General features: G+C 37.9%; 1 long non-coding RNA gene across 2 annotated transcripts in view; it reads right to left on the bottom strand.

Annotated features, from left to right (window-relative positions):
- The window catches only part of LOC124103598 (uncharacterized), a 49695-nt gene that overhangs the window by 25266 nt on the left and 4429 nt on the right, over positions 1-20000 (bottom strand). Inside the window, exon 1 of one of the 2 annotated variants that reach the window (XR_006855235.2) lies at positions 15885-16199. The exons of the other annotated variant lie outside the window; for it this stretch is intronic. This is a non-coding gene — a long non-coding RNA (uncharacterized LOC124103598). Of the gene's footprint in view, positions 1-15884; positions 16200-20000 lie in introns of those variants that run through there. 2 annotated transcript variants of the gene reach the window in all.

Here is a 20000-nt window from a genome sequence, read left to right as displayed (position 1 = left end):
TGGCAGCTAAATTCACACTCCTTGGTGCTAATGGTCAATTTTTTTTGAAGAATAAGTTGTCAGATGGAGGTCAATAGCAGCTATATTTGGGGAAGGTTCTACCTGAGTTTGGGTAATGTGTTTTTCTGCATCTGCTGTTTGAATATTTTCAGTTTAAAATAATCATACCATTTCAGGGAGATGCTAATTCATTCAATTCTGACCCCCTTTATCCTATACAGACAAGCCCAAATAACCCATGACTCTTTTACATAGATGCCCATGTAATGGTCTCTCTGGGAAACCATCTTATATGAAGCTTGGTGCAGGACTCCATCCAAGAATGCTTCTCCTGCAAATTTCTGTACACCATCCTGAAATATCAACTTTTCCTTCACAACTGCATCTTCCTCTTACACATGAGTATGCTGTTATTCTTTCCAGATTTAAATAAAACAAAATAAACCTTTGAATTTAATAGAAAAATTTAAATGTGTTCCGTTCAATGGTAACCTGGAATTATTGCAGACATGGTTGCAGGAGACCCTCACCTTCAGATAAGAATCAGAACAGAGAAACCATGAACAACAAGGCTTTCAGTTCAGCATGAATATAGAAAATGCTATCTTCTCCCAAAAGCCCAGGGCCCAGCCTTCTGAGAGAGAAAAAGAGAAGGCAATGATTCCAACTAGTCCCCAGGTCACAGCAGTCTCTAAGACTTAAAGAAAGTTGAAGACACTGTTCAGGAAAGTCACCTTAGAACTACCAGGGAGGCATCACCATGTGTCTAGAAACAAAACCCAGGGAATAATAATGCTCAAGAATTTCATCTATTAACTGATCTAATCATCTGAAAAGAAAAAGAAAAAAATTATATAGTCTTAAGATAAAATTGACTTAATTCTGAGTCACTGAGATTCACTACATAGACTGTGAAAATTTAAAAAAAAAAGACTCTGGGCAATAGTCCTTTTTTTAAACTAATAAATCAAAATTGTCAAAGACTTAAAAGTACTAGGTTAAATATTCAATCCTAAGCATTAACCATATCACCTACCAGAAGCAATTAGCTTTTGGAATGAAAGAGTAAGCATAAATACAAGAAACTAATTTGTCAGATTTACCAGACATCACATTGAAGCTCATCCTGAGTTGAAAATAAAAATATCAGCACATTCTATAACTTACTTAATATTGATGGGATTAGAAACTCATAAACACAGCCATACAATTGCCAGTCCTGAACGTGTATTTGTTGCCTTTTGTTTCAAAAATCTCATGCATTTTCTATCAGTTTCCTAGTTAATCCAAAATCAGTTAACATGTTTCTGTAGTTAGATATCGCCAAAGCAAAAGATGATAAAACAATAAAAAAATAGTTTTTGTTGCTTTTGTGTTACTTTTCTTCTCAATGATGGACTAACTTACAACAAACCAAAAGACCAGTTCATTGCTGATTTTTAGCAAAGTGACCTTCTAGAGAGACTACTGAGGCTAAGAAAGTGCCAAGCTAGAATTCAGAGTGAAGGTCTGCTCTAACACACCAGTGGATCTTAGGCAAACTTTCCTATGCTGCCAAATTTACTTGGGGGAAAAAAAATACTGCTGGATGACAGACCCAGGCATAGTCTCTTCATATTGGAGGCCAGAGCCAATTAATGAGACAGATATCATTATACAGTAAATAATTTGTCTGACTTTTGTCCCTAGTTCCTGAGACAGAGCCTCTAAACTCACCCAATTTAGTGAAGTGTTTGATATTGATGGTGTGCTCCTCTGATCACACCTAAGTTTATATTAATGAGGTGACCCATAGTGAGCCCCTTGTAGTTTCAGGACTGGAGCTGGCTCTACTGAAGAGACCAACTATGTGATTAGGATTTGGGCTTTGAGCCCATCCTGACTTCCCTACCTCTGAGGAGGGGAGAAGGAGCTAGGGATTGAGTTCAATCAATGGCCAATTCAACCAATCAAGCTATGGAATGAAATTTCACTAAAACCTCTGGACACCCAAAGCTCCAGTGAGCTTCCAAGTTAGTGATACACAACAATGTGCTGGAGGTGATGCATCCTGAGCACATGGAAGGTTGTGCTGGGAAATCTCTCAGAGCACAACCTACATGTCTCTTCATTTGGCTAGTCCTTATCAATTTCTTTATAATAAAATTATAATTCTAAATACAGTGCTTTTTTTTTTGGAATTCTGTAAGTCATTCTAAGAAATTAGAAAACCTGAGAAGATACTGGGGATCCTTAAATTTGTAGCCAGTTGGTTTGAGAGGCAGGTGGCTGGAAACCTCCCAGAGCATGAGCTGAGGTCTAGAGTGAGAGAATCTTATGGAAACCTGTGAAATCTGACTGACTCTGGGTAGTTCTTGTCAGAATCTTATTGTATACACACACACAAGCTTAAGTACAATGTAGTAAATGCTAAGAGATTAGCAAGCACTAAGAAAGTGTAGCGGGCAGACAGACAGAAGCACATAATCCAGTATCTGCACAGCAGTCAGGGAAAGCTTTTAGCAATTGTCATCTGAAATAATCCTAAGAATGTTTACTTGTTAATGTTTGAAAATAAAAGAAGAAAATATGAAGATAACCAAATTAATCTTTATATTTTGGCATATTTTCTTTTGCATATCTTTCTATGAATTTTTATAAATTTGAGGTAATATTTCATGTACGTACTCACTTTCATTCAACATGTCATAAGCATTATCTCTTGACATTAAAGATCTCACATATTTTCATTGAATGACTGCATACTGTAATGTTATACAGACACAATGTAGTTTATATAATCCTTTTCATAATTTGGGGCATTAGACTGCTTCTGTCTTGATATAACAAATGAAGCTAAAGGGAATATATTTACCCATATATCTTTGTTCATATTTCTGATCACTTTGTTAGGATACACTCCTGAGGCAGAGTTTTCATGTAAAAGGATTTGCTTCTTTTTTTAAGGAAAGGGTACCAGGGATTGAACTCAGGGACACTCAATGACTGAGCCACATCTCCAGCCCTATTTTGCATTTTATTTAGAGACAGTGTCTCACTGAGTTGCTTAGTGCCTCTCTGTTGCTGAGGCTGGCTTTGAACTTGCAATCCTCCTGTCTCAGCTTCCCAAGCCCCTGGGATCACAGACATACGTTACCATACCCAGTGGATTTTCTTTTTAGACCCACTGAAATCTAATGCCAATTTGTTCATAAAAATATGAATTTGTATTCCTGTAATGTATGTGTGAATTTCTAACAATATTCACTTGCCTAAATTAACATGTTTACTTTAAAAATTTGGAAATTTGATGCAACTCACAATTATTTATTGTTTTAAAATGTATTTCTTTGACTACTTATGAGGCTGGTTAAGTATTTTTTCATGTCCATTAGTTAACTGTCTTTTTTCTGTTTTAATATTTATTCCAAGTATCCATTGGGATCTTGAACATTTTACTTTATTTATTAAATATATAATATAGCACATGTACTGTAGATTTTTATTAAAGACTGACATTGTGATGTTAAAAAGTGTTAACTATAAAATTAAGAAGTTAACCTTCATATTTCTCTAACATTTTATTTTAAAATTTTTAAGTTTTGAGGTTTTATTCTTATGATTTTTTAAAAAATGATGTTGTCTGTTATTGCATGACAGACATTGAGGCAAGCTGCTCAGATTGCCCTTCTGGAAGGGACTTCTGTCCAGGGCCTAGGAGTATGCTTAGCTGACAGCTTCTAGCTATTAGTTCCTTCAGGTTGTTCTTAGCTTTTGAGCTGAGAGACTTTATTTTGATGATACCCCTCAGCTAATGATTCAGCAAGGCAGTACTATAAGGGCTCAGCCATTCCCACCCAACACAGAAACCCTCCAAGTGGGCCTTTTTTTTTTCTAGCCTAAGACTCTGATAGGATTTGCCCCATTAAAAATGACATGATCATTTACCCAGTTCCTGAACCTGAGCCGTTGTTCAAGCTTGGAACCCAATAAGCAAAAAGAAGCTGTGTTCCAAAGGGGAAAGACATTATAATACTATGGCAAATATGTACAGCATTGACTCCCCTAGTCCTCCCTGAGGAGATCTATGGCCATTCAGTCCAGTGAATACACACTGTGGCAGAGGAATTTCCAGACCTCTCGAGGACTAATGGACAAAAAGTCTAAGTGATCACTGATGCTTGAGACACAGAGGATCATTGTGACTCTTCTTGTTAGAGTGAGGTCATTTAGGAATCAAGAAATAATGGTCAGGCACTTGTAATTTCAGCAACTCAGGAGGTTGTGGCAGGAGGCTCACAAGTTGGAGGCAAGCCTGGGCAATTTAGGAAGCCCTTTTCTCAAAATTAAAACAAAAAAAAATATGAAGGACTGGGGATGCGGTTCAGTGGTAGAGTGCCTATGGGTTCAATCCTCAGAACAGAGAGAGAGAGAGAGAGAGAAGAGAGGAGAGAGGAAGAAGGAAAGGAAGATTAGTTTTGTCCAAAGCACAGCTTAGTAAGAGATACCCTAGTTTGCAAACCCACCTAGTGGTCAATTCCTGGGACTCTGGATGTATAATTGGACTTAATACTCTTGGCAGTTATTAAACCACACACAGTGTACTATTGCCCTATTCGGAGGTAAGAAATATTGATAGGAAAGGCCAAATAGGAGCTTCTTAAACCATACACCACCAACCCACATCAGGATAGTAAATCAAAAACATTATCCAATCTCAAGAAATGAGTGTCAAGAATTAGTGTCCTTAAAGAATGAAGAATCTAGGTATTTAATAGGTTTATTTAATTCATCAATCTTGAGTACCAATTCAAAGTCTATAGGAATTAGATTGATGAATTAAATAAACCTATTAAATACAGTAATCTCCATGAAGATGCTGCTCAATCACAATTGTTGTGCCATACGTGGTTTCATTGCTAAAGGCAATGAACATAGATTCATATATGTCGTATATGGTCATTGATGTGGAGAACACATTACTTTCTATCCTAATTAAGATTTAAGACCAAAGGAATTTACATTCACAGAGAAAGGACAATACACATGTAAATTATTGCTGTGAGTTGTAATCTCTTCTGCCCTCTCTCAGAATACATTATCTCTGAAGAGATATGGAGTGCTCTGATATCCTAAAGAACACCAAACTGATCAATTACATTGATGACATTTTACTGATCTTCAATTTGCATAACATCTAGAAATACTTTTCTAGCCCATATACCAAATAAATCAGATTTACAGCTTTGAGGGATACCCCAAGCAGAAAAAGCCTGTATACCAGTTCCATGATGGTGCATTAGTCTTGTCACGTGGGCCTCCCAATCTGACAGAACATAAGTATCAGCAGTGTCAGTGATAGAAAAGTATGTCGTAGAGTTTCTAGTCAACCTCAATGGCAAAATCATATGGCAAGTTCCTGGAGTTCTAAAACAAACCCAAGTTATCTGCTACTAAAAACAACATTTTCTTTGCAAAACAGTTTCTGACCTACTACTATTTCCTATTAAAGACAAAAATACTTGACCATGGAACACTAAGTGACTACATATCAGATCAGAAATGGGTCCTCTAGAATACTCTTAAGTTGCAAATTGGATGGGCCCAGCAGCAGTTCACCATAACCTAGGTAAGGTACATCCTGGTCAAGTGTGAACAAGACATGAAGGCAAAAGCAGCTATAGAAGTAGGTAGGCCTGCCCTCTGTTACTCTCAACAAATGTACCTGCTCTCCTCTGTCAGCTCATGACTGTAAGCTCACTGTGGCTCACTATAGCTGTGTAGTGATCCCACATCATGAACTTAAAATAGAAAAATAGGAATGACCTGGATGGCTGGTCAGAGACCTAGAAGGAAAAACTGAAAGATCATGGATGAGGATGGAGGTAATGGTATGTGTATGGACATAAAGTGAGCGCAAAATGTAAAAGTAAATGCCCAATGAGAGCTCCCACTGTAGAAGACACACTAACCAACTTCATAGGTAGACAAAATGACTCTGTTAGTTAATGGGAGTCAACCTTGATTTAGCCAGAGTGGGCACCATGCTCACTTAAATGAAGTGGCTACAGTGTCAGAGTGGAAGGCTCTACGTGTTTAGAACAGCATGCACTCCCCCTCACCAAACCTCTCCAGCTACTGCCACCTCTGAATGTACTGTTGGGCCAAAAGGAGACAACAATAAGGATTCTCCAATTTGACATTCTTCCAGAGCACTGGTGATCTGAGGGCCTGTTGACTACCATGGACCCATTTCACTCCAAAAGGACAACTGTGTGTTTCCACAAGAATACCTTTTCTAGACAAGGATTTGCTTTCTCCTACCACAAGGCCTCAGTCAGCACTGCTCTTCTGGGGTTAATAGAATGTTTAATTCACAGGGATTCTCACACAGCTATTATCCAACTGGAAAACCCATCTTATGGCAGAAAAGGTGTGGAATAAACCCATGTCCATAAGTTGTACAAGTTGTACAGCATGTAACACTACTCAGAAGCTTCCAACCTGATAGAGCATTGGAATAGCCTAGTGAATTGCCACATCTGACACATGACTTCATGAGGATGATATCCTCCAAGATGTGGAATATGCATTGAATTAGAGATAATTATATAATGCCTTGTCCCAAGCCGTAATGACTCTACGTATCATTAGCATCAGTGTCACTCTGTGAAAGCCTCTACCTCCTATCTCCACAACTCTATTCTCTAGAGAGTCAGAGCTTCTGACCTCTAAAAGGGACATATATCTCCAGGAGAAACAGGCTCCCAGGTCAATAGCTATGGGTTCCTCCCAGGAATTTTGGGTTCCTTTCACTAGAGAATAGGCAAGAAGAGAGTCTCGGGCTTGTCATCTGTGATCAGCTGGAGGAGGTTGTGCTGTTGCAGATTATATGGAACTCAAGTAACAGATTGACTTGTCTCTTGGTATTTCCTTGTCTAAGTAGGCAGGTGCTAAAGCCTGTTCTAAGTATGATTGCCAAAGATTCAGAACCTTCAGCTGAGGGTTTGAGCCTGACCTCAGCTAAGCCACTAAGTCCAGCAGAAGTGGTATCTTAAGGAGCAGGGATTTGAGAGTGGATAATGAAGGAGAGCTACTGCCCTAATGGGAATGTAGTTCTTCCCAGTAACTTCTTGCTTCTAAGTTCTCCTCAGGAAGAGGCCAATCAGAGCTGTGGAGGAGCTGCTGTCCACATCTGCATAGAAAAGTAGATCTGTATGATGCAAGGAGTAGACAAGCAGAGATGGAAATTCAGTTAGCTTTCTCTTTGCTGCGACCAAAAGACCTGAACAAGAACAATTTTAGAGAAGGAAAAGTTTATTTGGTGCTCACAGTTCCAGAGGTCTCAGTCCACCAATATCTAGCTCCATTTATCTGAACCCAAGGTGAGGCAGAATATCATGGTAAAAGAGAAAAGGAGATTAGAAAATTACCACCAGGAAGCAGAGAGAGAGAGAGAGAGAGAGCTCTGCTTATCAAGGACAAAATATATACCCCAAAGGATACCCCAAAGGCACGCCCTCAGAGACCCACCTCTTCCAGCCACACCCTGACTGCCCAGGGTTACCAACCAGTTAATCCATTCAAGTGGAATTATGCACTGATATGCACTAATTGGATTAAGGCTTTCATAACCCAATCATTTCACCTCAAAACTTTCCTGCATTGTCTCACATATGAGCTTTTAGAGGACACTTCACATCATCTGAACCATAATACAACCTGTTCAGGTCCATCTTTAAAAAAAGACTTGGGCTGGGCGGGAGCTGTAGCTCAGTGGTAGAGCACTTGCCTAGCACATATGAGGCACGGGGTTCAATCCTCAGCAACACATAAAAATAAATAAAATAAAGTTATTGCGTCCATCTACAACTAAAAAGTGCTTTAAAAAAAATGGACTTGCTGCCCAGATAAACAGTGCAGATAGAAGACAACCTCCAGATACCAGTCTTTTCAGGGTTCTCCTCAGTTTTCATACTAAGGTTGCTCTAATTCTTAGGGCAGGCTTTAGCCACTTACTGAGCAAGGAGCTTGTTTAAGAGACCAGCTATTACTTTCAACCTGAGATTCTACTAATGGGAAGTCTTTGTTCTAGAGCTCCTCTAGGACTTTTTCAATTTCCCATTCCCCTGCCCCAACCTGCTTCCTCCTTTTTCTTTTCTTTTTTTTTTTAGGTATTATTTACTAATAAACCTTTCACAATCTAACACTACTTTAGTGTCTGCTTCCTATGACAGAAGGTTTCTATTGTTTTAAGCTTTTCTTTTCTTTCTTTTTTTTTTTTTTCTGGTACTATGGATTGAACTCAGGGGCACTTGACCACTAAGCTGCATCCCCAGATCTATTTTGTATTTTAGAGACAGGGTCTCACTGAGTTGCCTAGCACCTTGCCATTGCCGAGATGCGCTTTTAACTTGTGATCCTCTTGTCTCAGCCTTCTGAGCCGCTGAGATTACAGACTTGCACCAGCGAGTCCAGCTGTTTTAAGCTTTTCATTCTGATCCTTAAAAAAAAAAATCACATTTACTTTCTTGTTAGCAGTGCTATAGATAGAAGCGTGTGGTAGCTGGGTGGCACATCCCTGGAATCCCAGCTACTCAGGAGGCTGTGACAGGAGGATCATGACATGATTGAAGCCAGCTTCAGCAACTTAGTAAGGCCCTCAGTAACATAGAGAGAATCTGTCTCAAAATAAAAAACAAAAATGGCTGTAGTTGTGGCTCAGTGGTAGCATGCCCCTGGGCTCAATTCCCAGTACAAAAAAAAAAAAAAAAAAAAACATGTGGTATATTAAGAGAGCAAGGATCCAAGGTTTTCAGTCTGATACCACAAGAGGAACTGGGACTGTCAAGACAGCAGCCTACAAGAAACTGAATCCTAGCAACCATAGGCCTGAGTGTGGGAGCAGATACAACAGCCCTGTTGAGTCTTGAAGATGACTTGTTAGGGCTGTTTGACAGCTGGAGTGCACCCTCATAAAAGGTCTTGAGCAAAAGGTATCTTTTTAAGCTGTTCCCTAAATTCATGATTCAAAGAAACTGTGATATTGTGATACATGTTTGTAGTTTTCAGCTACTACATTGTGGTGTAATTTGTTATGCAGCAGAGATAACTAATTCATTCCCCAAAAGAGCAACCACCACTTACAGTTTTACTCATTTACTTTGCTTGTTGCTTATTTGCTTAAACAAGTGAAAAGTTTTCTTCTCTCACACTTAGTATTCTGGGATTATATCTGCAATATATATTTTTATTAAATCTATTAAGTATTTTTTTTTACCCATCAGAACAGCATTGTGTCCGTACAATTATCCATACATGTCTATCAAATATTTTGTTCAAGCTATTTATTGGTTTATAAAGATTCTGTTGATTTTGAGTTTTCTAATACTTAAAAATGACTTTACCTGTATATAGCAATGGTATTTTACATGTATTTTCTTTTATTCTGAACATTTTCAAAATACTGACCCTAAACTCTAAAGGAAATATTTCTAATGATTCATTATTTTTTATTTTTAGTATTAGCATTATTATCTTTTACTTTGCTATAGGATCTCAATTCTCTTTATAATCCTTTCTCTAACATGGATATATTACTGTGAATCATGTAAGACTGCAAACATTTCATAGCCTGCTTTTTTCTTCTTCTCTTCATCCATTATTTTCATAGTACCCTTCTACTTCACTTCTCTTTAGTTCCCTTTGCAGGTTTCTCCTCTTTTATCCAATTTTCTAATATAAAAATGCCTCAGGTTTAAGTGTTTGGATTTCTCCTTTTAACCTCATTCCTTTAGTGAGTTTACCTAATCACAACATTAAAATACCATGGACTATATACTAATGACTAAAATGTGAACACGGAGTCTATACTTCTCCAGCTTCTTACTATCTGCTGGTCTTCTGTGTCTTAAAATGATCTCATATGTAACGTGTCCATAACGAGAATCTTTCTTCTAAATTCACACTCATCCAAGTCCATCTTATTACTATTAGGTGCCACCCCATCCATAGAATAACTAAAACATGATATTTCTTCCCACTGGTGCATACCTATAATTTCAGCTACTTGGAAGGTTGAGGCAGAAAGATGGCCACGTTCAAGGCCAGTCTGGGAAATTTAGTAAGACCCTGTCTCAAAAATAAAATAAAAAGGGCTGGGGATATAACTCAGTAGCAGAGTGCTTACAAATATTTCATAGCCTGTTTTCTTTCTCTTTTTCATCCATTATTCTCTATTTATATGTATTTATATAAAGGAGATTTATTGGGTTGGCTTACACAATCAGAAGTGGATAATCCCACAGTGGCCATCTACAGGCTGGAGAGCTGAAGGAACCAGAAACTGCTCAGTCCAAGAGGCTGAGATCTCAGAACAAGAGGGATCAATGATGCCTCCCCAGTACAGGACAGAAAGCCTAGAAACTCCCTGGAGAGTCACTGGTCAGAGTCAACTCTGGAAGAGGGAAGGAGCTAGAGTCTGGTGTCTTCTGCAGCAGTCAAGAACCCACTCAAGGGGCTGGGGATGTGGCTCAAGCGGTAGCGCGCTCGCCTGGCATGCGTGCGGCCCGGGTTCGATCCTCAGCACCACATACAAACAAAGATGTTGTGTCCGCCGAAAACTAAAAAATAAATATTAAAAATTCTCTCTCTCTCTCTCTCCCTCCCTCCCTCTCTCACTCTATCTTAAAAAAAAAAAAAAAAAAAAAAAAGAACCCACTCAAGAAAAATGTAGCTTGTGTCTGCTGCTAATTCCTTGTTTTCCCAACTTTTGTTCCATCCCAGCCCCCAAACTGTTAGACTGTGCTGCTACACTTAGGGTAGGTCTCTGCTTCAGTTGGCTGTCCCACTGCCAATCATTCACAGAAACACCCTCATTGAGACACTCAGAAGTCTCTTAATCTTATGCATTTTATAATTCAATCAAGTGAACAATTCAGATTAACCATCACATTCTATAAATTCATGTAAGCATCACTATCCACTCAGAATCTGACCACGTCTTTTTTACTTCCTCCAAGACAATTAGATTATTTCAAATTTCCTCTTCTCTCACTTGGATCACCACAGAGATTCGAAATTTCCTGCTTCCATTCTTGCCCTTGTATATCCTTGCTTCAATACAGCAAATCTTAAATATGATTTAATTATCTGCCCCAATCCTTTCTATCACTCACTCTCATCTCACGATGAATTACATTTTAAAAGGGCATATATGATCAGCCTCCGAATCCTATGATTTTGCCTGCCCCTGCCCCATCTCCTACTATTCTTTCCTGTGCTCATTCTTCTTCAGCCACATTAGACTACTCCTTGCTGTTTCTTAATCCAGCCAGAAGCTTCCTGCCCAAGGCCTTTGTGTTCCCTCCTCCTACCCTCTGAACCATTAGCCCTTGAGATATTCTCATGGGTCTCTATACTGCTCCTTCATGTCCTGGATCAAATACAACATTCGTAGGGCATCTCTGACCATCTTAAATTGCAAACCACCTCCCCATCTTTGGGACTCCTTTGCCCACCTCTTGCATTTATTTTATTCTACAGTAGCTTTCACTTTTTAATGTGATAGGTCAAGTGCTCCTTAATGGTATTTATCATCTACCCCTCAGCACCACCCCATTAGTAAGTAAGCTCCGGGGCAGGGATTTTGTCTGTTTGGGTTACTGTTGTATTTCAGTCTTTGAACAGTGTATGGCAAATATTTGGCACTCAGTAAATATCTGTTGGATCAATAAACTAATCAATCAAGAAATACTATTAAAAGCCTATTACTTAAAGCTTGGAAGGTAATCTCTAGAAGAAGAATAAAAAAAAAAAATTTTTAAAAAAAAACCTAAAAGATGCTGCTCGGAATGGACCTGGGCATGGAGGAGTCCTTTGGGGAGGATTGCTTTTCTTTATAGACCCTCTTGTACTGTTTGATTGCTTTTACTGTGTGCATGTATTACTCTGATAAAAATTCAAAAACAAAACTTCTAAATAAGTCACAGTGGCTGGAAATCATAGGATGATAACAATGCAGAAAACCTAGCCAACAATAATTTGCTTTATAGTAAATTGCTCTAAATCTGTTTTGAGAACAAATTATTGAATCTGCTAATGGTACTTACAGATGGTACAAAACAATGAACTTCTTCTTGGAATTGGGTATAATTTCAAATAGAATATCTTCTATCATGCTGTAAAGTGACTTCAATCTATTTCTGTGATCAAGCATTATATTATTACATCAAGTTCCACATATTTCACAATGGGTATCAAATGTACAGGGATGTCATTATTCAAGACTGTACATAAAATGTGATTTATTGATTCTTTAAATGTGGGCGGAAAATAATGGAAATAATTTTTCATACACAGATAACTGGCATATGTGAATGCTTGCTAATTTGAGTAGGGAGATAGGAAGGAAAAGATGGAAGTAACAAAAAAAATAATTTTGTCTAAGGCTGCCAGTGACATAAATTCAAACAATTGCTTTTTCAGAGTCCTCAGGCTTGTTTCTATTCAATGTTTGCTGAGCTTTAGAGAAGGCTGAATCCCACCATGGCAAAGTGCCATCTTTGTCAGAAGCGAAGAGCTGTTTACATTCAAGGCACATAATAAGTGCAATGTGAAGTAAAAAACAGTGTGAGTTCTATTATGGCTGATTAGCCCATTGTACACTGTTACAACTAACATCTTCCTTGTGCTAAAAATAGTGTGAAGTCACGGGACCCCAAGCAGCATGATCCACCAGTACTGTACTCTTTCACAAGACTGCCAACAAAAGCTGCCTCTAACTCCCCAGAAAAATAAAAGGGCCACTCATTCACTTCAGTGCCCTCCAAAATATGTAGTTTATTTGAACTGTTAGGAAACCTTTCAGAAAAATGAGCAACAGAGAATGGAAGCTGATAAAATATAGATCTATCTTCTGGGTCACTTCCTATGAATGAACCACATCCTTAATAGGAACATCTTAAAAAGTCAGTTGGTTGCTACACAAAACGTGCATGGTTAGCTGTTTCTTAATCACAGGAGTGGAGAGATTAGTGCAATATTTTGATGCAGTGACTACTAGTAGCCCCAGTAAATAAAAAATAAATAAATAATCCATCCGTATTTGAAGTGACAGAGCAGGAGGGAGAAGTTCGAATAAACCCAGAGTCCTAGGTCCTTTCACCACCAAGTCAATAGCCCTTCTCCTTGGAGGGGGCAAAGCAAACTGCTTTCTATTCTATTGAAAACCTGGAAGAATTTGCACCACAGTAATCCTAAATCCAGAGGCAATCTATTAAGAACTCAGCATTACCAATCCTGAGACTCAACTGATAAGCACCTCCCCCCATTAATCCTCTTACAGGCCCTACTAAGTAATGAAAGGGGTGCGATGAAAAAGCCCCCCCCCTTTTTATTGCAACCATATAAACTGCTTGTGTAAATGTTTCATTAACAAACTGCTGGACCAGTATTTTAATATCCTCTGCCTCTCTCTCCCTGATCCTCTTGGTGTGCAGCATGACTAAATGTGTGATTTACACATGTTTAGGAGAAACATTCCCACACTTGAATGCTATACCATGACAAAGGGAGGGGAGGGGCCAAGAGAGAGGTGTTGAATCTATTGTAGACAATTTAATTTACAATACTCTCTTTTATGGGCTTTAAAAGATGAATGACTTCCACCCACTTATCAATTTAGGTTTCATTTCTCAGTGTTCTTTCTGGTAAGTACTGGTCTCTATGTATGTGCCCTTGGCCAGATCATTTGAGGTTAGTCCTTTTGAAGACATAGTTAAATGCTCTAATATTCTAAGAGGAAAAGGAAGATAAATTCCAATATGGATTCAAGGTACAAAGAACCCTTCTCTGAACATCAGAGGGGCCAATATAAATGGGTTGCCTTCTTTTTAAATGATGCCAATATTTTGTGGAAAGAATCACCCTGTGTTCATTTTTTCTCTGTAGTCATCCAATCACAATCTGATATTTCCTGCACTTTAGCTAATCTAGGAAATTCTAACATGAGGGCTGAATTTTCTAATTTTTTAAATATGCAAGTTATCCCTCAAGCACGAAGTAAATTAGTCCATATGCAGTAACAGGATGCAACTTGAAGATAACAGAATCAGTCACTGAGGAGTCCTTTAAATTATCATAGTATAGAAAGTCAGGTTAACACAGCCAGACAAGTTCTACTGGGTCAAATTCTGAGCGATTCCAAGCTTTAAAAAATTAATACATAAGAAAACCAAGTAAAAATGTAGCCTCTTTTAAACCAGTGGCCAACCCAAGTGTCATTTGTGTCATTTCAGTTCACTGTGAGCATGCTGGCCACAGCTGCCGTCACTGAGTTTGGGGAAGAACCCTGTTTAGGTCACTGCGTGTAGTTTTATCTCTAGCCACAACTATGGTCTAGTTTCAAAGTGAATAGATTCATTTGGATCAACAATGCCCTGGGGGATAAAAGCTTAAATGTATTCAACCTTAGGAAGAGCTGAAAACATCAATACCTTCATAAAGCCACTTTGATTTGTATCGACTACAGTTGTGCTGCTAATTCATATACATCATTGTTTACTTCACAGAGCTTTTAACATGACTTTTGATTTATAGAAATAGTGATTCAATTTCTACCAAGAAGTGGTAAGCCCAGACCTCCCCCAGATTCTTACTTTCTCTCTGATGTGACCAAATTGAAAGAGAAATTCTCATGTCACAGCTTAAATAAATTGCTTTATAACAGTTTGTGTGCACTTTTCCCCACCAAATTTTCATGGTAACAGATAATAACAAAATAGATCATCCAGTGAAGGATAATAATCAATTATCTAAGCATGTTGTTAATATGTTCACAGCAAAATCATTGATTTCTACTGAGGTAAGTTCTACAATCCAGGTGCATTTTCTTCTCAGAAGATATATGCTGGACAAAAGAGAGAATTCCCTGGACCTGGACACCTTGCTTAAGTGCAGAGGACTTTAAGGCTTTCATTTACAGGAAGCCCTTTGGGCACATTGCAAAGATTTTTTTTTTCCTTTTTTTTTTTAATTTTATTTTTGTATATGATATGAGGTATGTATCCAAATACTTTTTTTTTCTTGTGGATATCTAGTCATCCAAGGAACATTTTTTTTTTCTACGCAAAGATTTAAAATATACCTGTACCACACAAATAACAGAAGCTACATTTGGTAAGAGTTTCAGTTTTTGTTTCATGCTGTATCACATGGAGAACCTAAAAATTCTTTTCTAGCAGTTCATTTATGTCTAAGCCACTAAAATGAATGACTTTAAACCAAGCTAATAAGCTGACATGACAAAACTGGATTTTTTGCTAACTGATTAATTCCCAAACTTCAATTAGAATTGAAATATTTTGGATTTTCATGTGCTGAAATCTTATCCAGGGATGCCACAGAACACAGGTATTGATTTTATCAAGAAAAATGTTCATTGCTCAAGAAGTGCCATCAAAATAACATTGAAGCAGACAGCATTCAGCATGGAAGGGAACAAAATGTGAATGTGATAGCCAGCCTTTCTTTTTCTTGGATCACGGCAGGCCTGAACACAGCATATCCTTGGTCCAAGAAAAATTCACAGTTCTGATGGAGATAAACTTGGAAGGCTTGAGACAGCCCAGCATCTCACAGTTAATTAAAGAAGTGAGTGAAGGCATCAAAGCTCGCTCCCTTCTGCCTGAATAATTCACTGCCTTTATCCATTATTAAAACCCGTTACTTCACCACAATGATTCCCAGCTCGAGATGGATTGGTCTCAGAATCGAGAGATAAATTGTAACAAGGCCTACAGCTATATTAATAAATTGAAATGAACATTTATTTGCTCATCTAATTAGAACTGTAGTTTTTCCAAATAGTGTAGTAATGTATTACCTTGACAGGCAGCACTACCTACCTTCTATGAGATAAAATGAACAGGAGGTCTTTGCCCCAGATTTGGGGTGTCTTTGCATAAAAAGTTCTTTGGTCGCTGCTGTTCCTTTTAAACCATTCATTCAGCTACTATGCTCTGCCGATCCTATCTCTCCAGGATTGATGGGAGCTTAGCTTTTGAGGTACTTCGTCAGAGGGCTACAAAGAAATGTGCATATAGAACCGCATTCTTCTTTTGTCCTGTCTTTTTTTAAAGTGTTGTTGGGGGGAAGAATTTGAAGATTTCCCCACCCCCACCCCATCTCCATTTCCCTTCATTAGGATTGCAAAGCCTTACAGCTCAGTGGTTCAAAGGACTGGGTTCTGGCAGACACCAGCTTGATTTCTGGCTCAATCGCTAACTTTATGCAGCCTCCGTTTCTTCCTCTGCAAAATTAAAATAATAATATCCATTGGTGAAAGTCGACATGCAGTGCACAGAGAATGTCTGTAAAATGAGGAATTCATAGTGGGTTTTGGTTTTGTTTTGTTTTCCAATACTGCAGATCAAACCCAGGACCTTGCTTATGTTGGGCAAGGCTTTATAATCCAGCGACATCACCAGCACTTTATTTATTTATTTATTTTTATTTGGAGATAGGGTCTCCATAAATTGTCCAGGCTGCCCTTGAACTTTTGATCCTCTTACCTCAGTTTCCTGAGCTGCTGGAATTACAAACTTACAGACATAAGCCACCACGCCTGGCTCATAGTGGGTTCTTAATCAATAGTGAATACTATTACTACTCAGCAAATCTTGCTCTTCTCTGTTCACAAATTAGATTTAAAAATCATTTTATTACATTAGTATGGAAGGGTCTTTCTATAACAACAACGAATGCAGAATTTTTGAAGAACAAAAAATTAATAACGCGGTGTTACACCATCACAAAACTTTTTCCTTACGAATGAGTTTCATAGATAAAGACCTCTCTCCCCCAGCTGGATTATAAAATCTGAGGCAGCCTGGTTTGTGTCTTCTCTTTTATCTGCAGTAGCCCCAGGACACGGTGGGTGCTTGGTAGTTGATTTTGTTTACCATATTAAGCATGGTTATTACCTAACCTCTTGTGAAACATTTCTATTGTGCCCTGTTTTTTGCCCCTAGGATGAAGTACCTGAGGAAAAACAGTTTAGGAGGAAAAATTTATTTTGGCTTATGATTCAGAGATTGCAGTCGTGATCAGCTGGCTCCATTGCTTTAGGCTCATGACAGCCAGAAAGCAGAGAGAAAGAGAGGAAGGGACCATAGACAAAAATATAGTCGACAAGGGTATTCCTCTAGTGACCTAATTTCTCCAAGTTAAGTCCCACTGCCTACAGTTTCCATCACTACCCAATAATGCATCCATGATAAGGCCAAAGCACTCTTGATTAATATGTCTCCAAAGCCCCACCTCTGAATACTGCTGCATTGGGGACCAAACCTTCAACACAGGAGACTTTGGGGGACAGACATTCCATGTCCAAACCATAACATGCCCAATGACACTGAAACACACAGAGGTTACAGAAGTTGGGCCTTCTCTCTATACAGCATCTTCCAATTTCATGCTTCTTCACCTGATGGTCACATGATCTTATAAAAGTAATAAACTCTTTCTTTCTTAAAATTAGCAGAAATCTTATTTACCATATTCTTACCCCAAATTGAAAATTCCAGTCGGCTTAGAACTTTTCCTTTGATAAAATGGGGAAAATTAAAAGTAAATTTCTAGGTTGCCAAAATGAACATCTGGCCCCTTAATCTTCTCCTCACTTTGTAGAGGTAGGGAATTACCGATGAGTTCTTCTGTGGGAGGTTCTGGCTGAGGCTGCACCATTATAAGAAATAGAATTAGACTTGATTTGAGAGAAGAAACACTTGTCATTTTCTCCAGCAAGTTCCAAAACTGCTGAGTAGGACAGACTTCAATAAGTTTGAAACCTTTTTGCAGGTAAAATTTAGAAAAAAAAGAAACACAATTTGTGAAATAGTAAATGCATTACTAAGAGATTTTACAGTGTTCTTTTGTTGTGAGTTTGCTTCCAGGGCAAGAATATATATTTCATAAATCAGTATCAAGTTGTGTGTTGTTTAAGCAAATAAATTATATTTTTCTCCAGTTGGCTCTTAATCAGTAAAAAGCAAAAGGAAGCAGAATTCATTTTAATTCCTTATGCTATGTACTCCTTGTGTAATGACAATGTTTAAAGACAATATACATTGAAATTAAATTATTTTTGTAAACTTTAGTAACTCTTTTTATATTTAAAACTAAAATTTAAGAATTTTAAAGTACAGAGTTGGAAGTGTAGCACAGAGGTAGAGTGCACATAAGGTCCTATATACAATCACCAGCACCAAAAAAGAAAGAAATATAATAAAAAAAAAAAGATGAACAGTCCAATGAGTATGGAAGGCTATAAAATAAAAGTTAAGCATTTTTTGTTCCTCATACCAATACAATGAATCCCACTATCTAGTTGTAAATACTATTAATAGCTTCCAGAAGCTTCCATGTATTATATCCATATAATTTCATGCAATTATATGATATTGCTTCCTATTTTATTTTGTTTTACACATATAAAATTGTACCAAACTATTGTTTTATAATTTCAAAAATTTAACATTGTATCTTGGACACATAGATCTATCTCATTTTAAAGGTTACATAGTAGACAGAAATACAGATACACAAATACATACTCATATATATGTATGTGTGTACATATATCTATGTATGTACACACACACATACACACAGAGTACCATATTACATTTAACTATTCCCCTACTGATAGACATTCGAGTTGCTTGTAATTTTTTGAATTGTCAATAATGCCTTAATGAACATAGAGAATGTCCATGTTTGCTTGACTGATTTGTACAATGTGTTCTCTAAAAATGGACATTGTCTAATTTTTTTCTCAAACTGTAGATTTGAAAAAGGTCTATCCACTATTTAGTAGGGTGCTTCCATAATTCAAGAAATAACTGCTAGTCAAATCAGAGTGAATTATTCTTTTGTAATAATTAGTGATGAATTACAATCATTTAATGGCAGTTATGCCATTTTACCAATGCCGTATTCACTACTGATTAGAGAATTAGTAATGCAACTTTTTCAAGGCCGAATGAAATGTTGGAGAATGTTTGGTCTGAACTCAGTCAATGTAATAGAGTCCCCAGGAAGAGAATTGGGGGGCACTGTTTTTGTGTTTTTGAGCATTTTTGTTTGTTTGTTTTGTTTTTTTGTGCTGGGGATTAAATTCAGGGACACTTTACTACTGAGGTACATCCCCAGTCCTTTTAATTTTTTTTTTTTTTTTTTGAGATTAAATATAACTAAGTTGCTGAGATTGGCCTCTAACCTGTAATCCTCCTGCTTCAGACTCTGGAGTCACTGGGACTACAGGCATGTGCCGCCACACTCAGCTCAGGAAAATAGCTTTAAACACTAGTTAGGAACAATCATTGAGACATTTCCACTGTCTTAGTCCTTTTACTCTTGCCATAACAAAATACCTGAGACTGGGTACTTTATAAAGAGGTTTATTTAGCTCACAATTCTGAAGGTCCAAGAGCATGGTGCAGAATCTGCTTGGCTCGGGTGAAGGTCCCGTGGCAGATAGCCTCATGATGTAGAAGCTAGTGACCAGGACCTATTCTTTTCTAATAGCCCCCTCTCACAGGAACTAAATGGGGTCCCATAAAAGCTACAGTAATCCATTCTGAAGGCAGCACTCCCGATGATCTAATCACCTCCCACTACACCCCACCTCTTTAAGGGGCTACCACCTTCCAACACTGCCACACCAGAGTCCAAGCTTCTTATACATGAAGTGTTAGGGGGATGAACTCCAGCACATCCAAACCAGAGCATCTGCTATTCCAGATTTCCTCAAAAGAGTTTTAGGCTTTTGTTGTTGTTGTTATTTTTCTTGGTTGGTATTGCCAAGGAACACCCCAACACCAACACTCTTTTCCTTAACTGAAAAACAAAATATAAACAGTATTTTATCATCGGGTTCATGACAATATTTTTTACATGTGAAGTCAAAGGCAACTCAAGAATGATATGAAGAGCTTCTCAAGGAAGGATTTTTAGAAGAA

This window comes from Marmota monax, unplaced genomic scaffold (genome assembly GCF_021218885.2).
Source record: "Marmota monax isolate L192 unplaced genomic scaffold, Marmota_monax_Labrador192_F-V1.1 WCK01_AAM20220418_F8-fsc00006, whole genome shotgun sequence".
Classification (NCBI taxonomy): domain Eukaryota; kingdom Metazoa; phylum Chordata; class Mammalia; order Rodentia; family Sciuridae; genus Marmota; species Marmota monax.
Note: the sequence above shows the minus strand (reverse complement) of the source record. Positions and strands in the feature narration are given on the sequence as shown.